The following is a 24,384-nucleotide window of genomic DNA, read 5'->3' as shown; positions in this document are numbered from 1 at the left end:
ATAAAATAACAATTCACAGCTGCCGGCCCCCCACAACCAACCGCCCCCGTCCCCGTCACTCCCGTCACTGCCTAACCCTGCCCCCCCATGCCGAGCTTGTTATTTTGTGTTGGATGCGCTGATTGCCGCCGGCGGTTGTCACTTGGCGCCTGCTTCCTGTCGCCTGCCTAAGTAACTCGAATGGAATGCGTTTGCAAATAATTTGCAAGGTGTGAGAGAGCCAAGTTTTTGCTTTTTTTCTTCTGCCGCCTGCCTGATCTTCGCCTGCCCACACTCCATGCTCCACGCTCCTGGCATGCCAAATTCAATTCACACAAAATACCCGTAATTCAACACCCCGGCAAAAGCCACTCCGCTGACTGATTGGTTTTGCCAAGCCGAGGAGTTTTCATTCCCAATGCCCCAAGACCCCAAGCCTGTGCCAAGACTCTACCCAAGGCACATTGAAATGAGCTAAAACCGAGCTGTTTCTGCTGTTTCCTCAGAGTTGGCTACTCCGTCTGTTGGCTGCGTTGACTGCTGGTGAAAGTTTCACTCCGAGATTTTCGCCGTCGTCGTCAACGTCGACATCTCAAGCGGCTCGTTGACATATTTGTATTGTATTCAATCGATGAATTTTCTGCGCGCTTCTGGCTGAGTCAAGGCTGCTTTACCCTTAAGGGAAAATGACTTATTTTCTTACGCACACATTGAAGTGGCTCCAGCAGCTCAAAGCAGCTGGCAGCACGGCTGCCTCCTGACGATGTCCTGGCATGCTGCCTGATCGACTGACTGGCTGGCTGGGGTTGATTGCTTGTGCGTCGACATTCGTCCTGGCAAAAAAGTTTGTGCCGCACACATTTTTTACTTGGCTGCCTGCCTCGACTTTTGCCGTTGATATTAAAATTTTAATAAACCCACGCACGCTGACTGCCAGCTAGTAGCCCTGCCCCCATGCCCATCCTGCTCATCTTCTGCTTGTTGCACTTGACGGAAACGCGTCAGTTGGGCTACCCCCCGCCCAGCTTATGTTCCGAGCTCCCAGTGTGTGTGTGTGTATGTGTGTGTGTGCATGTGTGTGTGTGTGTGTGGCACGCACATTTCGATGCGGCGACGCGTAAAACGAAAACGTCGTATTTGTGTGATTGCCTCGACCCTCCAGTCCCCCTCTCAGCCGACCGCCCAGCTACTGCCACATAACTTCTCGGTCCCCAGCTGGGCTGACAATGCCAGCGATTTTTGTGTCGCACGTGAAACATGTTGATAAATCAAATCTCAACGCAGTCAATGCCAATGCCAATTTGGCTGACAATTGCTTTTGGTTTTTGCTTTTGATTTGCGGCTTCCTTTCTTTTTGTTTGACTCCGTCTCTCTTTCTTTCTGCTCCCCATCTGCATGACAGCTAATTGCTTGTGGCTACCCATTCCTACACACACACACACACACACAGATACACCCACACCCTCACACCCACACTCACGCTCCCACTCCCACACTCACATGCTGGCTTCATTGTGACAGTTTTATGGAAGGCAGGCATCGCCTAAGCCCCTCAAGCAGCGCTTAACGGCAGCTGCAAAAGGGACTAAGCCAACGCTTGGACTCCATGGTTTCCTCCCAATATGGACTAGCTGACAGACAAACGGACGGACAGATGGAGGGATGAACTGAGTGCCTTACTGACTTGTTGGCTGTGTGTAAGCAGTCGGATGAGCTCTGTTATTCGCCAGCTGATCCACTCTCAAATACGACAAAGTCAACGAAATAGCAAAGCACCTTACAAAAGCATGCCAAAAGCAAAGGCAAATGTAAGCAAGAAAGCAGGCAATTCATGTAAATACCCTGGGTTATTATTTCAAGAAAATAACAAAGTGTGTGCCTCTTCAGAGTTGCTTTTTGTAAGCAAAACACATAAAAATCAACATAACAGCAAAACACCTTACAAAAGCATGCCAAAATCAGGGGAAAAGGTAGGTAAAGAACCTGAGGTGCTTGCAATTTGAGTCCCAGGCAATACCCTTTTTCTTTTCAAGTTCTTAAGTATTAATTAAAGCAAAGAAAATACATAAAATTGAATGCAAGTAATGGAAACAGCAAAACACCTGTCAAAAGGAAGCGAAAAGGTAAGCAGAAATAGGAAAATCATGTGAAAACAGTCGCTGACAATACTCTCGAATTTTATTTTAATAAAATAGTCAAGTTTGAGTGCTTACGAGCATGTTATCAGGAATTAAGCAAACCAAAATCAAACTAAGATTATACAAATCGTATTTGTGGCAAGTTAAAGTATTTAAATATGAAATGAGTTTTTCCCAAACTTGAACATTCTCGCAGCTAACATATGTGTGTCCCGACCGTAAGCCCGGCTTCTTTTGTCAACCACATAAGCCTTGTAGAACCCATTATAACTATTGCTAAAACCTTTCTATCGCATTTATTTGATTGCTTAGATTTTGGCTATCTTATTTATTTTTTTTTTTTTGTTGCTGGTAAATTCCGAAAGGACTAGACATTGATAATCCTGTGCTGCAGAGCTTTTGGCATGTCACGAAAATGGGCTTTGCGGTTGGGCTGGCGAGTTAAGGCCTTTAAAACCGGCTAAAGGGCAGCAATGGCAGCTGCCTTAAATTAAATCAAATCAAATAAAATAGTTAGTAAATAATAAAACAGTCGAGAGTCGAGTGCTGAAGTGGTTGGCAGTTTAATGCTCGTTTACGTAGCCAGCTTTTATGGCCACGGCAATAGACGAGAATTTTATTATACTCGCACAAACGTCTTTGGGATCCAGTCAGCCAGTCAGCTGCGGCTCAGGCTCTGGGTAAAGCAGTCAACAAACCATTAAACTCAAGTGTTTACCACAAGCCAAAGTCACTAGACACAAATCTAAACTGGCAGTTAGACAAGCACCAGAGCCCCGGACCCAGCTACAGGCAGCAAGCACCAAGCACACAGCTAATGTGGCTTACGACTCTTCCACTTTGAGGCAGGCATCATCAATAGGTGTAGCCTGACACTGCACATTGCACTATGCCAACTACGACTACTTGAGCCCGGAGACCGCAGAACGGGCCGGGCAATATTTATGGAGCAGGCGGCGTTGTTGGAATATTTGATGAAGATTTGCCAGTTAAATTTAACTGACAGCTTAAGCAATGCTCTGGGGCAAAGCTCTGCTGATAACATATAAGCGAATTTCGAATTTCGCTGCTAAAAATATATATTTCTAGCTGCGATGGGTTCGCTGGGAATAAAAGAAATTGACATGAGTTTATGGCAGGTGGAGACGCTACAGGAATGCAAAAGCAATACCCAAAAGGATTACGTTTGCGCTTATAATTCTCAAAGTGTTAAGGCGCTGACTATGACAATCGCTGAACAGCGTTGCCAGATGTTAGAGTAGGCAGTGTTGCCAGATCTGGCTTCGGAAATTAGCTGATCTTAGAATATTTAAAGACAAATTAGATATAAATCGGGAAATTATTGAATATAATACTGAGCAGCGTTGCCAGATATAAAGTCAAAACTACGCTTTGTGCCTCAAATTTAATCAAAGTGATGTGCTTTTGATTTTTATATTTCTAAAACTTTCAGTTAAGCAATTTAACAGCTGGCAATAAACCAAAATGGAAAAGCATTTCAACTAGTTAAACCTATTTGATGGCATCTTAACGACCCACATCATCAAGTTTTTGGCTAGTTGTGTGGCGAAGACTATTTTGAAAATATTTTCGACCAACAGTTAAAATGCAGCAAGTTGTGCAGCGCCAAAAGGCAATGCCTTTCGCTTTTTATGATTTAAATAGAGCCAAGCGGCGCATTCATCATAAAACAGCTGTAGGCCAACAATCAGCAGCTGGAGAAGAGCTCGCGCTTCTTTTCCCAAAATGAGAGGAAGAACCACACTATAAATACTTGTATATATATATATATATATATATCAACTTATTTATGGCCACTTTTCGATCGAGCCTTTATTCGCGTTTACAGCTGTGCTATAAAATTTATGAGGCAAGTCTTGCCAAGCGGCCAGTTTGGGGTGGGGAACGGAAAAGTCGCGTTGAGACACGCGAATTGCCAACGCGTTACGTTTTATGCGCGCGGTGCGTAATTATTTTTATGACATTTTTTTCGTTTCTATTTTTTGTATTCTGTGCGCGCTTGTCCTTTGTGTCGCGTGTGTGTGTGTGTGTGTGTGTCCGTGTTGAAGTGTTGGCGTTTGCCAAACAAATTAAAAGCAAATTACAAGCAACAATATTATAAACAGGCACGAGGACGCGACGCGAAGCCAACTACAGTTTAGATGCGGTGTCCTGCAGCAAGGATAGCTGGAATTTTAATTTCTCTGTTGTGCTTGAGATGGCGGCGGGCGGGCGGGCGGTCTGGCGGTCGGTCACACTTAAAACGATTTACTCGCCAAAATCTTATAAACGACACGTTGTAATGGATGGGCACACACAGGTGAGAAACGAGCGTCCCCAGCGAAGGGTCACCCTTCGCAGGGGGGGGTCGGGGTGAGGATCAGGTCTCGTTCTTTTTGGGTGCGAAACGTGCCCGACTTTGGACATAAATTAATTTATTGCGTGCGAAGCGAAATATGTAAAAATAATAGCAAATGGAAAGGAGAACACAAAAAAAAAACAACAACAACAAATAAACGACAAGAAATACAAAAATAATTCATTGCATACTTTTTGGGGAGGCGCAAAACTTTCATAAACAAAAACAGTCCAGAGAAAAATGGTCAAAGAACAATAATTAAGCAATGTCTTATGGTAAGGGGTGGTTGACAAAGTGTGTGGGGGAGGGGGGTTGTCGGCTACTTACAACGAGTTTCTTTGTTGGAATTGTGGCGGTTGTCGCTGACAGCGGCGTCGGCGTCAAGGGCGGCGCTGCTGCTGCCGCTGCTTGAACTGGCGGACTAATCGCTTTAATTGTCGCCGGCGCTGGCAGCGTTGGCAACGGCGGAAGCGGCGGCGGCTGCTGAAATAACTCCGCTGGCTGCTTCACGTAAAACAGATTTACTCCAAAGTGTGAAATTTTGATTGAATTTATAGCAACACCTTCGACAGGAAAATTTCTGGATGAAAGCGCCGAGCAACCGTCGGCCGAAAAGCAAAACAAAGATCGCGTTTCCTGAGCTCCTGGCCTGTTGTTCTAAGTTGTTGTCCTTGTTGTTGTTGTTGTTGTTGTTGTTGTTGTTGTTGTTGTCTTGTTGTTTTTTAACTATTTGTTGCTTGTGTTCGTTTCGTTGTTTATCGCTATGTTTCACAACTAATTGAGAAGCTCTTGAAATTGCCGTTTAACTAATTGCATTCGCGTTTTTTATGTTTGTTTGTTTTTTATTTACGTTTTTTTTTTTCTTTACACTACTAAAGCTCAATGTTAGACAGCGCGTAAAATGTGTCCTGCTTCTTATTTGCTTGTTTTGTTTTTAATTTGTTGTTGTTTTTGTTGTCGCTGTTGATTGCACTTGAACGCGTTGCGAATCACGTGAATAAAAATCTCGCTACTGAGTAAAACGCGTCGTCGTCTACCGAAAAATTCGCCGCTATTGACAATAAATTGAACTGCGTTGTGAGTTGTTGCTGTTGTTGTTGTTGTTGTTGTTGTTGTTCCTTGACTGAGAATTCGAGAATTGATTTCCTTTTGGGCTTTTATTTTATGCTTTTGCTGTTGCTTGTTGGCTTTTGTTGTTTTCACTAGGCTACTTTTGCACGGCTAAGGAACAGAACGCAACGACTGCTGGACTCGCTTGTCTGATAACGACTGAAGGACTCTCGCGAATTGCGTAGGATTTTTAGCAAAAGCAAAAACGCAGCCAGCACATCCAAAGCGGCGACGTTAGCAGCGGCAGCGACAGTGGCAGCGACAGCGGCAGAGCGTCCTGTGGCAGCAACAGCGACAGCGGCAGCAGCGCAGAAGCATTACAACAACGGAAGCGACTAACAGTGCCACAGGCAGCGCGCGCGAGAGAGAAAACGAGCAGCTCGTGTGTGTGTGAGAGAGAGAGAGAGAGATAGAGAGCGAGAGAGACAGGGAGACAGTGACAGCGACAGAGAGAGAGAAAGCTGTGACGCGAGAGCGCGCGCTCGTGAACACCCCCGCAAAGGCACGAAGACAGTTAAATGCTTCAATTGTTGTTCTTGTTGTTGCAGATGCGGCCCAGCTGGCAGGGTTGCCAGGCTCGTTTTGGTTGTAAGCAAATAAGCTCAGTACTTGGCCTGAAGTTTGCTTAAATTAATTAATATTTAATTTCAGCTAATTTTATATTTTAATTTTAATTTAAGAGGATTTTCAAAGCAAATCAAAATAATTACCCTGTTTGGTATGCAGCACTTTCTATGCAGTTGCATCGATCGATGCTGTTAGCACTCGAGTGCAAGTGTGTGTGTGTGCGTGTGTGTGTGTGGCCACTGTTAGCTAGGCAGCTTGTACTTGGCCCCCACACAGCGTCCCGCTTGCCTAGACAGCCGCACAATGTTGCAATCGCACACAAAACAGTCTCTAAAAATTCACTTTCACAGGCCAAAATGACTTAACAGAGAGGTAGAAAGAGAGAGAGAGAGAGCGCATATGAAAGAGAGAGCGCATATGAAAGAGAGAAGTAGAGAGAGAACGCGCTAATTGCAACTGTAGAGGCAGCCAGAGAGGCACACACATACATGCACAACAACAGAGAGAGAGAGAGAGAGAGAGAGTGTGTGTGTGTGTGTGTGTGAGAGAGAGAGACAGCGAGATAGAGTGAGAGCACGGGCACGCGCCGCTTTGGAGAGCTCGGCAAAAATCTACGCGCGTCATTGTTGCACCTTTATGTTTGTTTTCGTGGGTGGCCGCCGCACACACACACACAGAGCCGACGGCAGAGCAAACGAGATGGGCAGATGAGAGATGGAGGCCGCAAATGGTGCAAACAAACAACAATGGCAAATGTAACCTCTATAGAGGGTGTCCACTGCCGCTGTAGGCCGACTGTTAATGGTGTTGCATGCAGCATGTAGCTGCAGCAGCTACACTTTCTGGCAGGTGAGCAGGTTTGCATGCGTGGCATGTTTAGCAATTAATGCAGGCTGCTATGTTACTACACTTGTAGTTAATATTGTTAATAATTAATTGTTGTCATCAGCAGCAGCAGCGGCAGCGACAACATCATAATTGCCTAAGTTGTCGTTAGGCGCCTGCTCCCTGTATGTGTGTGTGAGTGTGTGTGTGTCTGTGTGCGTGTATTGGTGAAAGTGTCAACTTGACATTGCCTGGAGTGCACGCGGCACCGCTCACACATAGCAGCACACACACACACACACACACACACACAGACACGTGCACGCTCACACACACAGACAGGCCGCGCAACTTGCGTCAAATATTTTGTTGCCTACCGACCCGGGGGCAGGTTTTCTGTTGTTGCTGACATGCCGACAAACGCTCGCAGCGCCACTTGTCTGAGTGAAATTTCCCTCAAAAACTGAAAGCTAAACTGGCGCTCTCGCAAACTCTCTCCCTCTCTGTCGCTCCTTCTCTCACGGTTGCTCGCTGCGCGGGCGCATTGGCGCGCCTTACCCCAGCTTGCTGCCAGCGGCGGCAGCGCTGTCGACGTCAGCAGCGGCTGCTGGTGTCGCTGCCATGGCAGCTTTATCAGTGCCATGAAATGTTGTTCCCGGAAAATAACCCAAAGGAAATGCTGCATGCGTGTGTGCGTGTGTGTGTGTGTGTGCGTGCGAGCAGCAGCAATAACTGTGTAGATGTAAATCCTGGTTTGTTTCATTTGCCGATTCGTAGCAGCTCCCCGCTGGCCATCCGCTACGCAGCCGAACTCTGCTGCCGGCGGCACTAACATTGTGCGCTTGATGATGATAATAATGTTGCCCCTTTTGCCTTTGCCAGGAATCCAGCAGTCGGCAGGCAGCAGGCAGCAGGCACCAGCAGCCAGGAACCCACAAAGCCAGACATCGTCTATGGAAATTCGTACGCCGATTTTCGAGCGATTGCAATTGATTTGTAATGTATTTCATTGTTGTGTGTGACTGTGTGTGTGCGTGCGTGGGATTGTTGTGTGTGTGTGTAAGGTTATAAAATTTGTATTGATTATTTCGATTGGCTTTGTTCGTTGGCTGCGCTTTGTTCGCCCATCTAATGATAGCTATGGGGGCATTAAAAATGTCAAAGCTGACATTTCAGCACACTACAACTGTAGCCGGGTGGGGAAGAGGGAAGAGCGGACGGAGCAGGGGCAAGCAATTCAGCTAGCAGGCTAAGGATTAGTACTAGAGCAAATATATAAATATGTGTGCGTATCCTAATGCCGCCTAGACACGCATCAGCAGCAGCTAAAGCTGAAGCTGGAAGCTGGAGCCGCAGGAGCTGATGCTGCTGCTGCTGCTGCTGGTGCTGCTGCGGCTTGGGAGTTGGCATGTGTACAAGTCAATTATGGGTCAAAATCCACACAGGAGTTGGGCGGCCAAGCAACACTTGACGCCCGTCGCTCGCACAATTTTATGAGTTCCTGGCCCATTGTAAGATGAGAGATGTGTGTGCAGCAGCCCAAGGCAGAGCCCAGCAGCTCGAGCTGTGGATCCTCTGGCCCATTGCAAATGAAACATGTTTGGTTTTATCGCATTTATTGACGACTCCATGGGGACGCTTTGCCTGCCTGCCTGCCTGCCCGCCCGAGCCCCTCCTCACGACTGCCTGCCAGCCAGTCACTCAAGTCGGGCAACAAGATCAAACAATGGACGCCTACAGATGCTGGCAGAGCTGCCTCTCCTGCAGCCCAGCTTCTCAAATTGCGCTATCGAGCTGCTCAAAACAGCCACATAAAAAGATTATTTTATGCATGTGTGTGTTTGTGTATATGCGTGTCTTGATATACAAAAGCGTGGCACGTTATGTGCTGGCGGGTGGCAGGAGGTTGCTTGGAGTGTAAAGGGGCAGCAACTAAATTCACTTAGAGCAGCGATTCGTATGCGAATGTTGCATTGAATTGGAATGTGCGTGTGTAGCAGAGGCTAACTCGGGAATTCTTCAGTAAATTCAAAGAATTTTAAAACGATAAATATCTGCGTAAAACGTTTCACTAAACTAAGAAACATTTACAGATTTTCACAAAAGCTATTTTCAATGTGATTTCAACGGAAATTTCCTCTTCAATTTGATAGTCGCAGAGTGCAATCTAAATAAGCATATCAAATAGTTCGAGGAAAATATTGGCTTAAATTATATAATCTGATTTTTAATCAACTTGTGTAATGTTTATATTATTTCAGCAACGAACCTTAACCCAACTCAAGTATTTTTATGGACCAGAAAATTTTTAAGGGACCCAAACATTGCATTCCTCCAACTATAGATAGATGCCAAATTCGGGTCGAGCTCGGAATTTAGCCCGCGTTTGCATAAGAAAATAGGCACCGCTTGCAATATTTTCAGTACAGAGGGCAAATATAGATTAAAAATTGAATCCAGGTGCAAGAATGTGCAAAACTAGCTTCACGAGTGAGCTGATTCGAAACCCTATACAGAACCAGCGGCTATTTTTTTGCTGGTTTGCAGAGCTGTACAAATGAATATATATATTTTCATTTTCACTAATTTTACTTATTTTATGCACATTTATTATTTTGTTATTGCAAAGATGAAACGTATTTGTATAAATTTATGAATATTTATTGCAGCAATAAATGTAATTCAGTTTAATTGAGATTCAAATATATATATTTAAATTTGTTGCCAGCTTAAATTAAATTCTTTAATGCCGATTTTGAGGGTTTGTAGCGGTAATTGAGAAAGCCTTAATCACAGACATTAAATTAAATTCCTATTAGATTAAGGCAAGCCCACGCATAAGTCGACTCTTCGTGAAGTTGGGGTGTCCATTGTAGTCTATATATATATTTTTTTGCTTTTGTTTAACCATATCCAAAAGCACTCGAGTTGCGTTAAGCCGCAAAACAATACTTGATATGAATAACTTATTTAGTCATGCCACAGACTCGACATCTACATGACTACTTAACATTCTCATGCACTTTCGCAATGTGCTCCACCTGCTGGTTAACTTTAAGCCAGTCGGGCGAGTAACTCAAGCGCCTCCTCTCTCTTTCCTCACTCCAGTCTTATATCCTGCTGTTGTCCAGCAACATTTAAGCAATTTCGCTTGTTAAAAGCTTACGCCGCGCACTTTACTTTAAACCACACTAACAAATGCCACTTCATTCAGCAGATATTTGCGGCCAGCAGCAGCAGTGGCAAAAACATAGCGCCACACTCGCACACACACACTCGCACACACACGCGAGCTCAAGCTCAGGCACACACATATGCGAAATCACACACATCCTTTTGCCATCAATTCTCTAAGCACAAACAAACAGGCGAGCGCCACACACACACACACACACACGCCCACAAATACACACGCATGCAGCAACACGCAAAGCTCTTTTCACTACAAAACGGAAGTACATAGAAGCAGCAGCAGCAGCCAAAAACACAAAAAAAATATATTCACACACACACACACACAGAGCAGAATAGAACAGAGCTGGGAAAACTGCGAGCTTATAGAAAAATACAGTGGCAAAAACTACACACACACACACAAACACACACACGCACACATACCCATTCTCACAACCAAGCAAGAGCAAGAGTAGCGCAAGATATTCATTCTATCGTAAAATAGGTGAGCAACAGCATTTGCTTGTGTGTCCCTGTGTGTGTGTAAAAAACAAGCGCCAACGCTCTGGTCAACGGATAACAAAACATAAATAATAACGACAGTCGCAGCAACAGCAGCAGCAGAGGTAACAGAGGTTGGGGGGGTTGGTAACCAACAAAGGTAATGCCAGCCAAGGCTGCTGGGAACAGCCGCGGGGCAACTGCAGCCACCTCAGATATCGTCCTGGGAAAGTAGAACCATAGCCACTGGCAAAAAAATAAAACACAGCTACAAGTTTGTGAAAACTACATCAGATCAGTCAAAAGCTGGGAAACATAAATCGAACTAAACTAAACTAAATATAAATTATGATATATATTGAAATATATCAGTCGAAAGCTTCAAAATGAAAATCGAACTATAAGCTTAAATATTTAATAAAAATAAGGGAACAAACGGAAAACTTTGAATATAAGCACAAGTGCAACATTTTTGAACATATTGAAAAACAAAGCTTAAATATTTTTAATTATTTATTGTACTTTTGACTAGTCAGTTAGGGGTTCTACATTGCCAATTGCCATGTAATAAATTAGAATATATATAATATAAATATATACTCTTCAGGTTAAACTAAAAACACAAGAATCTTTAGAAAGAAGACTTTAAATATATAAATAAATTTATGGCATGTTCGAAGCATTGTAAGAAAAATTATTCTGCCTGTTCTGAACCATTCAATTATTATTTGTATCTATTAATTATTTTTTTTTTTAATTACTAAGCCCAAACTTTTTCTTAGTGTCCAACTGACCCGTTTCTCTTTTGCTTCCTCTAAACATTAATAAGAAATTATCAAAAAGAATAAATCGCTGCAGCGGCAATAACAAATTCGTTATGTTTTGTTTTGTTTTTTTTTTTTTTTGGCTGAACATTTATAATGCATAGTGGGGCCAATTTCAGTTCAATTTATTTCTGTTTGCCTGAGCCTTAACTCACTTCCTGGTTCCTGCTGGGTGACTTACTTACTAACAGGCCAACGCAGCCATAATGGCCACGTCGTATCGGTTTCCTGAAAGATGAAAAAGAAGAGGAAAATATCGACAGAAAAAAAAAAAAAAACGGGACACGCGCCGGTCCAATGCCAAAAACTGGCAACCTCAGTACACACACAGGAAAGCGCCAATGCCATGGAGAATAATGTGAATGCGAACAACGCGCATATAACTCATTTATTTATTTACTATACACACACACACACACACATGCATATATATATGTATATATATATATATTTCTATATATGAGTAGTTGCGATTGTGTGTGCGTATCCATATCGCTAAACGTGTGTGTGTGTGTGTGTGTGTGTGCGCGTGTGTGTGGCTTGCGTGCAGTGAAGCTTGTGTTTGATTTAATAGTTTATTAAGATACGCGCAGCAAGTGAAGATTAAGGCGAGCGGATTTGCTCGACGGTGGTTGTTGGCGCACTTAAATGCGACGACCACTGGATTTTGGCTGTGGTTTATGGGCTTTAAGCAGCCGCATAAATAGATTTCACCATCTATCTCTTGTTGTTGTTGTTGTTGCTGTTGCGAATTGCGAGTATTTGGAATGTTTTGGGATATGGAATTAAGGAGTCATTGAGTAGATCTCATCGGACGAGTTAGATAACAATAATAACTTTACTGGCAGAGCATCTAAGGATTGAAGAGAAGAGTGTCAAGAGAACACGACAGCATGGTAAAGAAGAGCGAGAACATGGAACAAATATAAATGGAACAATGAAAATAGCCAGGTTAATATAAAACAGCCTTAAATTTAAATTGTATAATTTGCAGAAATGTAAATGTATAAATTGGTATGTAGTGCATGAAACATGTGGAAATGAAAATGTAAATGGAACAAGTGGAAAAGCAACAGTGAAAATAAAAAGTACACAGCGATTTGAATATAGTTTGTATGTCTAACAGACTTTTCCTTGATAAAATTGGTTCATAGTTCATGTAACAATTGGAATGAAAGTATTGGAACAATTGGAAATGGAACATTTCGTATAAACGAAAATCAACAAGTTTAATCAAAGACAATAACAAAATCAACAGTTGACAAATAGAATTTAATTAACCAATTAATTGGAATTCAAAAATAAAATTCGCTAAATGTAAAAATATTTCTATGAACATAAATATTAATTATAAAATTAACCAACAACAAGCTACGAAAAAGGGAATTTCGGAATTTCAATAAATGCATTTCACTAATACTGAGAATTTCTAAATTGTTAAAAATGAGTTATAAATTTAATTAACTAAGCAAAAGAAACGAATATTTGAGCAATTCAGCAATGCTAAATATATATATTTCATATGCCTAGTTTAGATGACTTTTTAAAAATAATTTAATGGATATCATCAGCTGCATAAAAATATAAATAGCTATTAAAATCGGCAATAATGTGATATTTATTTGATTTTTATTTGATATATTTGATTGAGTGTTTATCGCGTGCTTTGGTATTTAAGTTGAACAATTTTTGCTATTTGAAAATATTACACACACACACACATATATATGTATATATTTATAGCATATTTTCATAGCCGATTTGTTGTGTGTGTGTGTGTGTATGTGCACAGGCAACTCATTTTAAAAGCCCATAAATTAATATTTTCACGCTTTAAATGCCGTGCACACACATACACACACACACACGCACACCCTTAAACGGACACGTACACCCTTAAGTGTGTGATTGTGTGCGCGTGTGTGTGTGTGTGTGTGTGAGTTGGCAGCGATTAAAATTGCTGTTAATGACAAGCGAATGTTATAAATTACAGCAATGAAGCAATTTTTTGCTGTCTGCCTGACATGGCACGGGGCTAAAGTTGATGACTGTCTCTGTGTGTGTATAATGTGTGTGTGTGTGTGTGTGTGCCTGACTGCCTGTAGCAGACACAAAGTTTGCCTAATTATTTAAGATCAACGCTACAGCTGCCATTTCAAGTCAACGACAAGAAAGAGCAGCAGCTAAAATACAGAAAACAAAAAGAAAAAAGAAAAAAAAGAAAAAGATGAAAAACCAAACAATGAAAATTGAACTCGTCTGATGAGACACGCTGCAGGACGAGGCCTTTGATAATGATGTTGTCTCTGCGCCGAGTGTTGGCTATGTTTCAGTGTTATTAATGATGCCCTATATGAGGCAGGCACACACACACACAAACACACACGCACACACACACAGATACAGGCGCACACCTAAAAGCTTGGGCTAAATTGAGGTTGAGGTTTCGGAGAGCAGCGTGTGGTTTGGGGTATCCATTGCCTTAAAATTATGCGCCATATTTTCTGTCAGCATTTTGGCTCGTCGATGTCGGATGTGGTGATGGTGGTGAGAGGTGGTGTGGGTGCGGATGATGCCACCAGCCGAGCGGGCTAGAGGTAGGCGCTGCGGTTGTGTTGCCAGTGCGAAATGAACGATTGAGCCTGCAACGGCAACGACAACAACACACGTTGAAATCAATGTGTGTGATTTGCCAATTATGTGGGTTATACATGTACGTCAGTGTGTGTGTGTGCGCGCGCGTGTGTGTGTGTGTGTGTGTGTGTGTGTGTGTGTGTCTGTGGCTGCGTTTGGCTCGTCATTAGCGCTGTTTCCATTTCCGGCAGACAGCAGAAAGCAGCAGTAACAGCGGCGGAGGCAGCCGTTCCTGTCAGAGAATCGCTCGGCATTGGATGTCAATTTCATAAGCAATTTACGCAGCGACAGAGTTCGATTTGCCAACTGTTGATGCCGCATCAAGTGGCAAGCAGGCAGGCAGGCAGCCAGGCAGATAGACAGACAGCCTGGCAGCATTAGGCTGCACTGGCTCAATTGGAAATGTGGCACGGGAAGCTGCTGCTGCTGCTGCTACTGCTGCCAAATTTCTGTGTGTGTTTGCATATATTTGAATGTTGGCCCCTCCATCAATGGCGGCGTCTAATTAACTAATTTTGTGAGGCTAGTGGCATTCGAACATTGGAACATTCGAAATATCATTTTCCTGATGGGCCAATATATGTTGGGGCGCAAACTTCATCGCAACAGCTCTTGTTCAAACTGATGCGTTGCGCCATTGTCCTAATTATTGTCCTGCCATAAACAACTAACAGACGCAGAGCAACAGCAACAGCAGCAGCAACAACAATTGCCAATTCACCCTCACAAGCAGGGCAAAAGTAATGGCCGCTATAATTCACAGTTACTTATTGTTTATCTGTTCGTTTGCTCAGCTCGATGTGCTCCATAACTTAAATGGTCGCAACAGCAGCCACAACTAGAGACGGTCTGTGCCACAAAGCGTGTCACGAGGCATTAATTAGACGCTACTCAAGAACTGGATTTCAAAGCAGAGCTGACTAAGGATTATACACAAGGATATCTATATATCAAAAAGTTAGTTCCAGGGTCAGCCAAGGCTTCACATGCGCGCAGAGAATGAAAGAGAGAATGGAGAATAAGAAACAGGAACATTTAGAGCTCATAAAGCTCTCTTCATTAGCAAGGAATCAAAATAAATGGCAGATGAATGTTGCAAACACATCGTTTAAAAATCCTACATCATGTATTGCTCTTGCCTCATTTTATTTCTCTACTTTCAAGATGTTTATTGAGATTTGATTGCCCCAAAATATGCCAGAATCTAAATTCACACATTCATCGAATCACTCGCATATTTCTTTAAGTATTCTATAGACAACTTTTTTTTGGGTTGTTCAAATTTCACACTCTTCCATCTCTAGTTCGCAGCTAACTGGGACTCGTTCTGTGTGAGAGACTCGGTTCGATTTTGCGGCAGCCTGTTCGAAGATTTTGCCCAGCTTCGTGTTGGGCGATGTCTGTGATTTAAATGATACGAATTAATTTGAAAATTTTCAATGTTTTGCAACCTGGCCGGCAGCACGGAATGCTCTCCGGCTGTAGCCAAATGTTTAAAGGGGTGAAAAAAAGTAAGCTGGGGTCCAAGTAAAATCAGTGCACATAGCCGAAAAAGCCAAAAAACCGTGGCCATAACTATGTGCGGCCAGCAAAAGGAAACGAACAACAATGCAACAGCCAAACTGAGGCAAGGCTCAGAGCAGATTGCACAAAAAATAGTTGAAGAGCCGGAGAAGCAGCAGCCGGAGAAGGAGCAGAGGCGGGGGCAAGCAGCAACAATGAGAGGCAACCACATTGGTGGCAAACGGCTGTTGGGGCAATGGGCAAAAGTTTAAACAACTATTTATTATGAAATACAACAAAAAGTGGCAGGCAGAAAAAAACTATTTAGCACACACTCAGACACACACAGAGAGAGAGAGAGAGAGATAGAGGAAGAAATGGAAACAGACAACAGCTGAGCACGGAGGCGGCATCGGTGGCGACTCTGTGGCAAGCCTTTGAGCAGCAGGAATCCAGCTGGGCATGTTGCAGCAGCACAGCCCAAACGATAACAGCCCATCCATCCATATCATACATCCATATCCACAGCGCGAAGCCGACATTGCCAGACTCGAAACCGGAGCAGGAGCAGGAACTGGAGCTGAGGCTGAAGAGCCAAAGGAGCAACTTTTACGTGAAAATGTTCAAAATTTAATCAAATTAAAGTGAATGCGCCGCAGGCGTACATATTTCGCACGCGCCGGCGAGAAGCGATGCGCCGCTGTGCCTGGCCAGGATCTGGCATGGGAATGTGTAGCGTGGGCAGAGACGCCGGCAGAGGCAGAGGCAGAGCCTGACGCAGACAGCAAGTTTAATATGTAAATTGTTTTTGTTGCTGTTGGTGGTGTTGGCGGTGGTGGTGGTGGTGGTGGTGGTGGTGGTGGTGGTGTTGGTGATGGTGCTGCTGCTATAGCTCGACATTAAGTGGTTATCATAGCCATTTATGAGGCTGTTAAAAAGTATCTCATTAAACATAAATGGGCAAGCGACGGGCGGCAGGCAGCGGGCGGCGGGCGGCACACTCAACTAGAACTGGATAATAGATACTCGAGTCTGAGTCGGGCAACAAATTAAAGCACAACTATGCGCCGCAACAACAATTGTGCTCGCCAGCAAGTCGTATGCGCATTTGATACGCCCACCTTCCACCTTCTCCCTGCACCATGCCAGCTACCCGGCACACATTCTACCAAATTCCGTTTACCTGTCAAACTTTTGCCATTTGTGGCCAACATATTTTGAAGTTAGCCCCAGCGTGCCACACACACAGCAGCAGCAGCAGCAGCAGCAGCTCGCCCCTGCCACATACGCTGTGTTGCCGCCAACAGTAGAGACAGTGCCACGTTTATGCCTAAACTTTGTCAATTATTTGCGGATTTAACATTTGTAGCCTTGTGCGGATTTTGATTTTTGATTCGAGTCTAAAATGGGCAACAACAACAACAACAATTCCGACTGGCTGCACATTATCATTAGAAATTTCATTTTATGCCATATTCAAGTTGTTAGCGGACTTTCAGCCAAGCTCTAAGGCATAGTTTTTAATTTGGAGAGAGAGAGAGAGAGAGAGAGAGTACAAAGAAAGCCGTAATATATTAAACAAGAAAAGCCTCGTCAAGTCCCACTTTAAGCTTTTAGGCAGTTATGAGAGCGGCAAAGGAGTTTCTCTTAAACAATTTTCAGTAAGACTTCGACAAAGTCGTAAGTTCTCTATAAACCTTAACTTCATCAAAAAGAAAAGCTACTTTATTTGAAAATATCATTTTAATATCTCATTTACCTTAACAGATATTTCCTGTTATACGTGTCTATTTTATCATGACACTTTTTTTGCTTACATATTTTTTGTGTTTTTTTTTTTTTCAAACTCATCTTTATAATTATGATACCCTATTCCTAAACGCACATTGAGCATATGAGACTAGAGAAAATGGACATTTATGTATCTTGAGAAACTAAACAAAGTATCATCTAACTAAGCATTAAATGCCTGGCTTTTAGAGGAAGTAAAAGAGTAAAAGTTATAAAGAATCAATTGAATATATATATTATACAATAAATACTCTGCTTAAACTGAGCCTCAAATAGAGATCTATTTCCAAACCGATTTCGGTTAAAAAACTTAAACTAGGATTAATACGTTATGTATTAATCAGAGTACAATGTTCGTCTCTAAAAGGCGATTCTGAAGCCAGTATTGGAAAGAGCAAGTATTTATGTAAACCGAGATAAAACCGAATAAAAGTAATGAAAATTGATTAAAATCAATGCTTTGGCTACTTATTCAAGGACGTTAAAGATGCACTCTGTCGCATCTCTTGCTATTCGCCCAAATCCAAGGGAACTCTTCGAGTCGAGCATCGGTGAGTGAGCGTGTTTTTTCTTGGTTGCTTACCTGTTTTTCATTTACAAGCATTTCAATATAGTTTTTATGATTTTTAGTCAATATATGCATATCAAATAACTATCAATGCCGCACGGCTGCCACTCGCAAATGTCAAAATCTCGCAACAAATTATCAGCAGAGCCGTCAATAGCACCTGCCGCACAGGGGGTAGCTATACCCTATCAGAAAAACAATATGGAAGATGAGAGCAAAAAATGCGAAAGAAAGAAGGCACGCGACACCGAAGTTTAAATACACTTTGCAGGCTTCAAAGTTTAGTATCTATATGACTCAGATGATATAGTGTATTTGATAGAGCTGCGCAGATATATCTGAGACAGAGTTAATTTTATATTTGCCAAGTGTGGCAAGAATATCTTGAGGCACAAGAAGTTGACTCTGCGCTAGCGAGTTTTTTGTCAGATGCTGTCTATAGAGCTTTATGAAATAGTAATATGACATTGATATGATTGTGTTTATATTGCCAGAGCATAGTGCAACTAGTTTGTTAAATTTTGTAAGGAGATCCTGTGGAACACACAAGTTTCTCATACAATAACTAATAATAAAATATCCAGAAATTGTTCCTATTTAATACGCCAGTTTTTGATAGAAAGACGCATCTATGCAAACGTTTTATGACTTACATTCAATCATTTATATATATAGCTTGTAATATATTTTCGAATAGGAAAGACAGGCATGGCAAAAACAATTCGATGTTGATAATAATCACGAATATATATGCCAAAAAGTCTCCTGCTATGCGTTACACACTCTATGACAATACTATAATGCTCTACATGAGAGTATGAAACCAAAAACAAAGATGATAGTTGACGGCGGCAATGACAAGAACGAGAAGAACGGGCTTTCTGACTGGGGTTAGGGTTGGGGTTGGTTTTGGTTTTGGTTTTGGGCTTCAATGCTAAGGAGAAGGACAACCAGCAAACGCTGCAATTTTGCAATTTGATTATTTCGCAAAGCAATATATATACTATATATATATATATATATACTATATATGAAAGGCAAGAGTCAGGTGCAGATGGTGTAGGATGGGGGCGGGACGGGTTAGTTGAGGGCAGCACCTGGCAACGTTTTTGGGGCATCTCAAAAAACGAGTTGACGTTGGTGGCTGCCGTTTATTATGCGTAGCTCTGCACAACTTTTGCAAAGTAATAAAGCCACAAAAGTTCAACTTCAATTGAAATAAATTAATTTCAACATTCGGACTGACAGCGCCAACTAACTGACAATTACACACACCGCACACACACACGCCCACACACACACACACACACACACACAGAGAGAGAGAGAGAGGCACAGAACGAGCTGGATAGCTGGGGCAGGAGCTGGAGACACATGCTCAGCGGTTGGCTCCGCTGCATGAAATAGTTGAGTAACTTTTCACTTTTATTCTCAATTCTCTGTTTTTTTTTTTTTTCTTTTTTTTGGTTTGCTTTTTGCCTTTTGTTGTAAATGTAAAATAATAACGACAAAATTGCACTTTCAACTTTTGACTTTAGTTTTTTTTTTTTTGGTAGGGGGCATTGGATCGCTGCCTAGGCTAAGGCTGTGTCTGTCTGTCTGTCTCTCTGAAGTGCCAGTGGGAAGCACTATTGTCTGTGCAAAAGTTGAATTAATCACCCCGTCGCCCCCGCCACCCGAGCTTGCCGCGCAGCAGGCCAAGCTCAGGCCCAGGCCCAGGCCCAGGCCGAGGCAGTCTGCAACTGCAGTCAGACGCATACTTTCAACATAGTTTGGCTGCCTCAACGACTGTTTCATCTTGATTGATTACATATTTTACAAGTTATTGCACACAGCCACTAGGTGTAGGGTATCTGTGTGTGTGTGTGTGTGTGTGTGGGAGCGACTGCAGCGGGAGTTGGCGTGAAGCACACGTATTTATTAGATTTATGGCTGAGTTTCAACATCTCTGTCTGTCTGTCTGTCTGTCTGTCTGTCTGTCTTTATGTGTGGATTGTAATGGATTCCGGCAAGTGTATTCATACAACTTTTAATGTATTGGAAATAACTAATATGTCTGCACTCTTCATTTTATTATGTTGCCATGCTACTCGCGCAGCCGTGTGTTTTTGCAGTGCGTCTGTTGAAGGTAGTAAAAAGTAAAACTCATGTCGAAAGCGGTAAGCTGTGGCAATTGACTGAAACTGCCGGTTTAAATTAGAAAAGTTTGCACAATGTACACAAGATATACACAAACAGACACACACACACGTACACACACACACACGCTCACACAGACAGTGAGCAGACATTCGAGCGTGTTAATTTAATGGCAACATGAGTGAGGCTTTCGCTTCTCTCTTATATGGCTGATATCTGTCATTTAGCCAGGTCCCCGAAATGTGCTTCATTATGACATGGTCATGCAATCGAAGCCACACACACAAAACACACACACACACACAACACACACACATTCACCGACGGGATTTGCGCCTTAATTGCATACATACTTTGCCCTTGCATACTTATGTGGCCAGAACTTTACGTTTGCCTCTGTTTTGTAATCTATTTTGAATTTTAAGCCCAATAGGCTTACAGATTCCATCACACAATCGATTATTTGACAGCTGCATTTGGCCAGTATTTAAACACATTCCCCATTTGTTGTTGGCATCATTTTCGAACAAATGTGGTTGCAGGCACCATTTGCCTGCCTCCAACTGCACAGAATATAGTTGAACTGCACATTTGAGGAATGTTGCAAGGCAGACTTCATTTCAGTTAAATAATTGTCAGCTGTGTTGCAAACTGTCGCTTTGCAAACGCAAATTAAAATATATTGTAAGCCAAGCACTCAAGATAATAGAGATATGAAGCTATAAATGGCTAACTAGTTGGATTATTTGTTTGTACAATATTTCAAGTACTTGTGAGACGTTCTCATAACAAATTAGATGGCTATGTTATTAGACCTGTGACTATATAAGATATTTAAGGGTACAATTTCGACATGAATTTTGACCAAAAATAATGTTGACAGATTTAGATGCCAATTTGATTTAGAGGCCGAACCATGAACAAAGAGCCAAAACTCTTGACAGTCGGGTGAGATTTGGCAAAGTTATGGGAGTGGGAAAATCGACCCATAGACAGACAGATAGATATGCCCTAAGATATATATATCTGGCACATATATATAAATGCATTAGATTGTGGTATTTCTGCCCTTTTATCATGCCACGTCTTTATTTGTTTTTAATAATCGCTACTTTTCTAGATTCCAGAATTTAGAGTTCCGTAAAACATGTTTCAAGATTTCAATGCTGCATAAGAAACATTTGATTTCTTGTTTCCTGCGTATGTGTGTGTGTGTGTGTGTGTTGGTTTGTGCATGGAAATGCCGCTTACAAACGTTCATAAATCCTCACCAAGTTCAACGCGCGACAACTCTGCTGTCCGTACAGATTCCGTTTATATAGTTCAGTTTGGGTGTTTTTTTTTTTTCTTTGTGTTCCCTGGTCGTTTTTGTGCGCATAGTTTTTTATAGCATACTTATGTGGGACAGCGGAGCGAAATCCATTTCACTTATCCCATGCACTTTTATGGCTTTGGCCACCAAAAATTTTGCACATTAAAGCGAACTTTCTAACATGACATATGTAAGCCAGTCGTCGCCCGCTGCCTGCCCGCGCCCAGCTGCCGCCGTGTTGCTGGGATTTGCGGTGCCACCCATTGGCCAAACACACAAGTTGCACAAATACACATTTCATATTCATAGTCTGAGAGCTTAAAAGCAAAGAAATTAACTTCACAAAAGTTTGCACAAACGTTGAAAACGAGTCGTCGACTCGTCGAGTTGTCGAATGCGACGACACACACGGCGTATGTGTAATATGTGAATATGAAAATGTGCGCGCGTGTTTGTCTGTGTGTGTGTGTGTGTGTGTGTGTGTGTGTGTGTGTGTGTGTGTGTGTGTGTGTGTGTGGGTGTGTGTGTGTGTGTGTATGTAACCCGTAGCCAGTACACACCCCTGCACAAGGCCTACTCGAAATGTGCTTCGGCTGTGGCTCTCCACACACTATTTTTGTGCTTAGTCGGCTCATCTGCATTTTATGGTCCAAAAATATCATCATCATTTTTTCGCATTTCATTATGAGCCCCCCACTCTCTCTCTCACTTTTCTCTCTCTTTCTCTGTGTGTGAGTGTGGCAACATGCTAGCAGCTGAAAACTTAGCAGCCTCATTTAGTATGCTTCATTTCATTATATGGCTCGCTTCTCAGTCCCCAGTTACCCAACTGTCGCCTGCCTATGACTACTTTAAAAATAAGAAAGAAAGCAAAAATGAAAAAAAAAAAACAAAAACAGCAGCTCTTAACTTTCGCTGCAACCGCAAACATTTTGGGCCACATTTTGTGGGCAATCCTTCTGCCTGGGCCTCCGACAAAACGGTGCGAGAAATTGTCCTCTCGTCAGTCGTTTTTTATTTGTTTTTTTTTTTTTCACATTTATTTCTCTTCTACTTTTTTGCGCTTCTGATGTCGCATGCAATTTTTTTTTGCGCTGCGTAGCAACTCCTTTGGGTCTGTCTCCACGCAGGGCGCTGTTCGTCCTGCCTGCCAGCCTCCCTGTCCCGCCCAGTTGGCTCCCGCTAAGCTCATCTAGAGCCTTCCGCCTCGTTGTTTGCACCCCTCTCCCGTCACTCATTTTTTTCTTCTCGTAATTTTCATAAGCAGCCGTTAGACGTTGGATTTATGTTTTTAAACGCCTTTTAATATGCGAGAGGATCTTCGCGCGCGCCCCAACAGAAAACAGAGCAGAGCAGAGTAGAACACAAAGCCACTTGCAAATGCCGCGTAGCCAGCCTCGTTGTCCTAGTCGCTTGCGTCCTTAGCCCAACACGCTTCCTGCCCTTGCTCGACGTCCTTCGTCCTTGCTCTGGCTCTGCCTTACGTTGCGTAGCAGGGCGCAAATCCAGTGAGAATGCGTTTAAAAAAATATTATAATAATAACATTACGTAAATAATTGTTGGGCGCTGGGCGCCGGGAGGTGTGGCAGGACGCGGGTAAATGGCAACGGCAACGGCAACACGCGCCGCAGGAATAGCTACGGAAATCAGCTGCGTGTTGATAAGCAAAGCGAGCGAGAGTGAAAAGCGAGAGAGAGGAGAGGGGAGGGGAAAGACAGGGTAAACTGAGGGACACTAAGAAGTTGCTGCCGACGGGTAGGTCCTGTTCTGCCTCAGGCCTTCGCACTTGGCGTGCGTGTGTGCGTATTATGGCTGTGCTTTGCGGTTAGTCGCAGCATCACGTTAAATCGAAAAGTATGTTAAAGCCGCATTAGTAAATACCCTTGGAATAATAACAGATAAGCTGACTGCTGAGAATTATGGTTAAGAAAAAGTATTCTAAGATTCAACTTTAAAGAGATCGTAAAACAAAATAGTTTAGAGCTATTTCAGCAGCTAAGCCCAAAGCCAACTTTACCCTCAGAATTATTTATAATAGTTAGATGTTATGGATTTAATGGAGATACTCGTTAAACTACAATTTGTTGATTATATCTACTAAGAAACCATTCGGCATATTGCTGACAACTTTTCAGAAACGGCTCTGGCCAAATCATATGACTATTCTAGCCCCAAAAAGAAACTTTAAATCATTGGAGCTAAAGCTGTTGAGATGAAGACCATACTGACTTATTATATTTTGCCAGAAATTAAACTCAACCGAAAGTAACATTAAATATATTCTACAAAAATGTTGGATTTCAAATATTAAGTTTTAAATGAAGATCCAGCATCAAATCGAAAACAACTTAGCTTCCAACCCTTGCATTTATCTATCTATTATCATATTAAGTAGATGAAAAATTTGGTTGTAAATCAAATCTAGCCCGTATTTCGTATATGAAAATATAAATGACTTGTCATATTTTCAGCAGAGCGGGCAATTGTAAATAAAAAATTGAGTAGTTTTTTTTAAATATTGAAAATAAATACCAAGTTAGGCAAAACGTAGGCTCCTAGTTATATAAAAGCAGGCTCTCGAAGCGAAGCTGAATGCTGAGACTTTGTGTGAGCTGTAGGCGAACAATATATTCTGCGATGCGACAGTCGACCCTGGTTAAAATACGGCTCAAACCTAATTAGTTTAAAGTTTAATTTATACTCATTATTTGTATATGAAATATAATTGTCACTTTTGGAAAACCTTACATCGCTTTAAAAGCTTAGAATACCTTTTGTTGATTTCATAAATGTTACTACTTTTCCAACACTGTTTATTATAAATGGCATCGTTTCTTAACACTTAAGCTTAGCTGTCAAGGCACAGCGATGCTTTTGTCAATTATAATTTAATTATTAGCTTTAAGTTTCTACATTTTCTTTTGGAAAAATTAAAAATGTTTCGCATATTATTATTATT

General features: G+C 42.3%; 1 protein-coding gene across 7 annotated transcripts in view; it reads right to left on the bottom strand.

Moving 5' to 3' along the window:
- Positions 1-24,384, bottom strand: part of Rbp6 (RNA-binding protein 6) — a 212,987-nt gene that overhangs the window by 92,519 nt on the left and 96,084 nt on the right. Inside the window, exon 1 of one of the 7 annotated variants that reach the window (XM_032434390.2) lies at positions 4,804-5,759. The exons of the other annotated variants lie outside the window; for them this stretch is intronic. The gene's annotated coding sequence lies outside the window, so the exon portion shown is untranslated. Of the gene's footprint in view, positions 1-4,803; positions 5,760-24,384 lie in introns of those variants that run through there. 7 annotated transcript variants of the gene reach the window in all.

The sequence above is a fragment of the Drosophila virilis genome, chromosome 3, assembly GCF_030788295.1.
Source record: "Drosophila virilis strain 15010-1051.87 chromosome 3, Dvir_AGI_RSII-ME, whole genome shotgun sequence".
Classification (NCBI taxonomy): domain Eukaryota; kingdom Metazoa; phylum Arthropoda; class Insecta; order Diptera; family Drosophilidae; genus Drosophila; species Drosophila virilis.
Note: the sequence above shows the minus strand (reverse complement) of the source record. Positions and strands in the feature narration are given on the sequence as shown.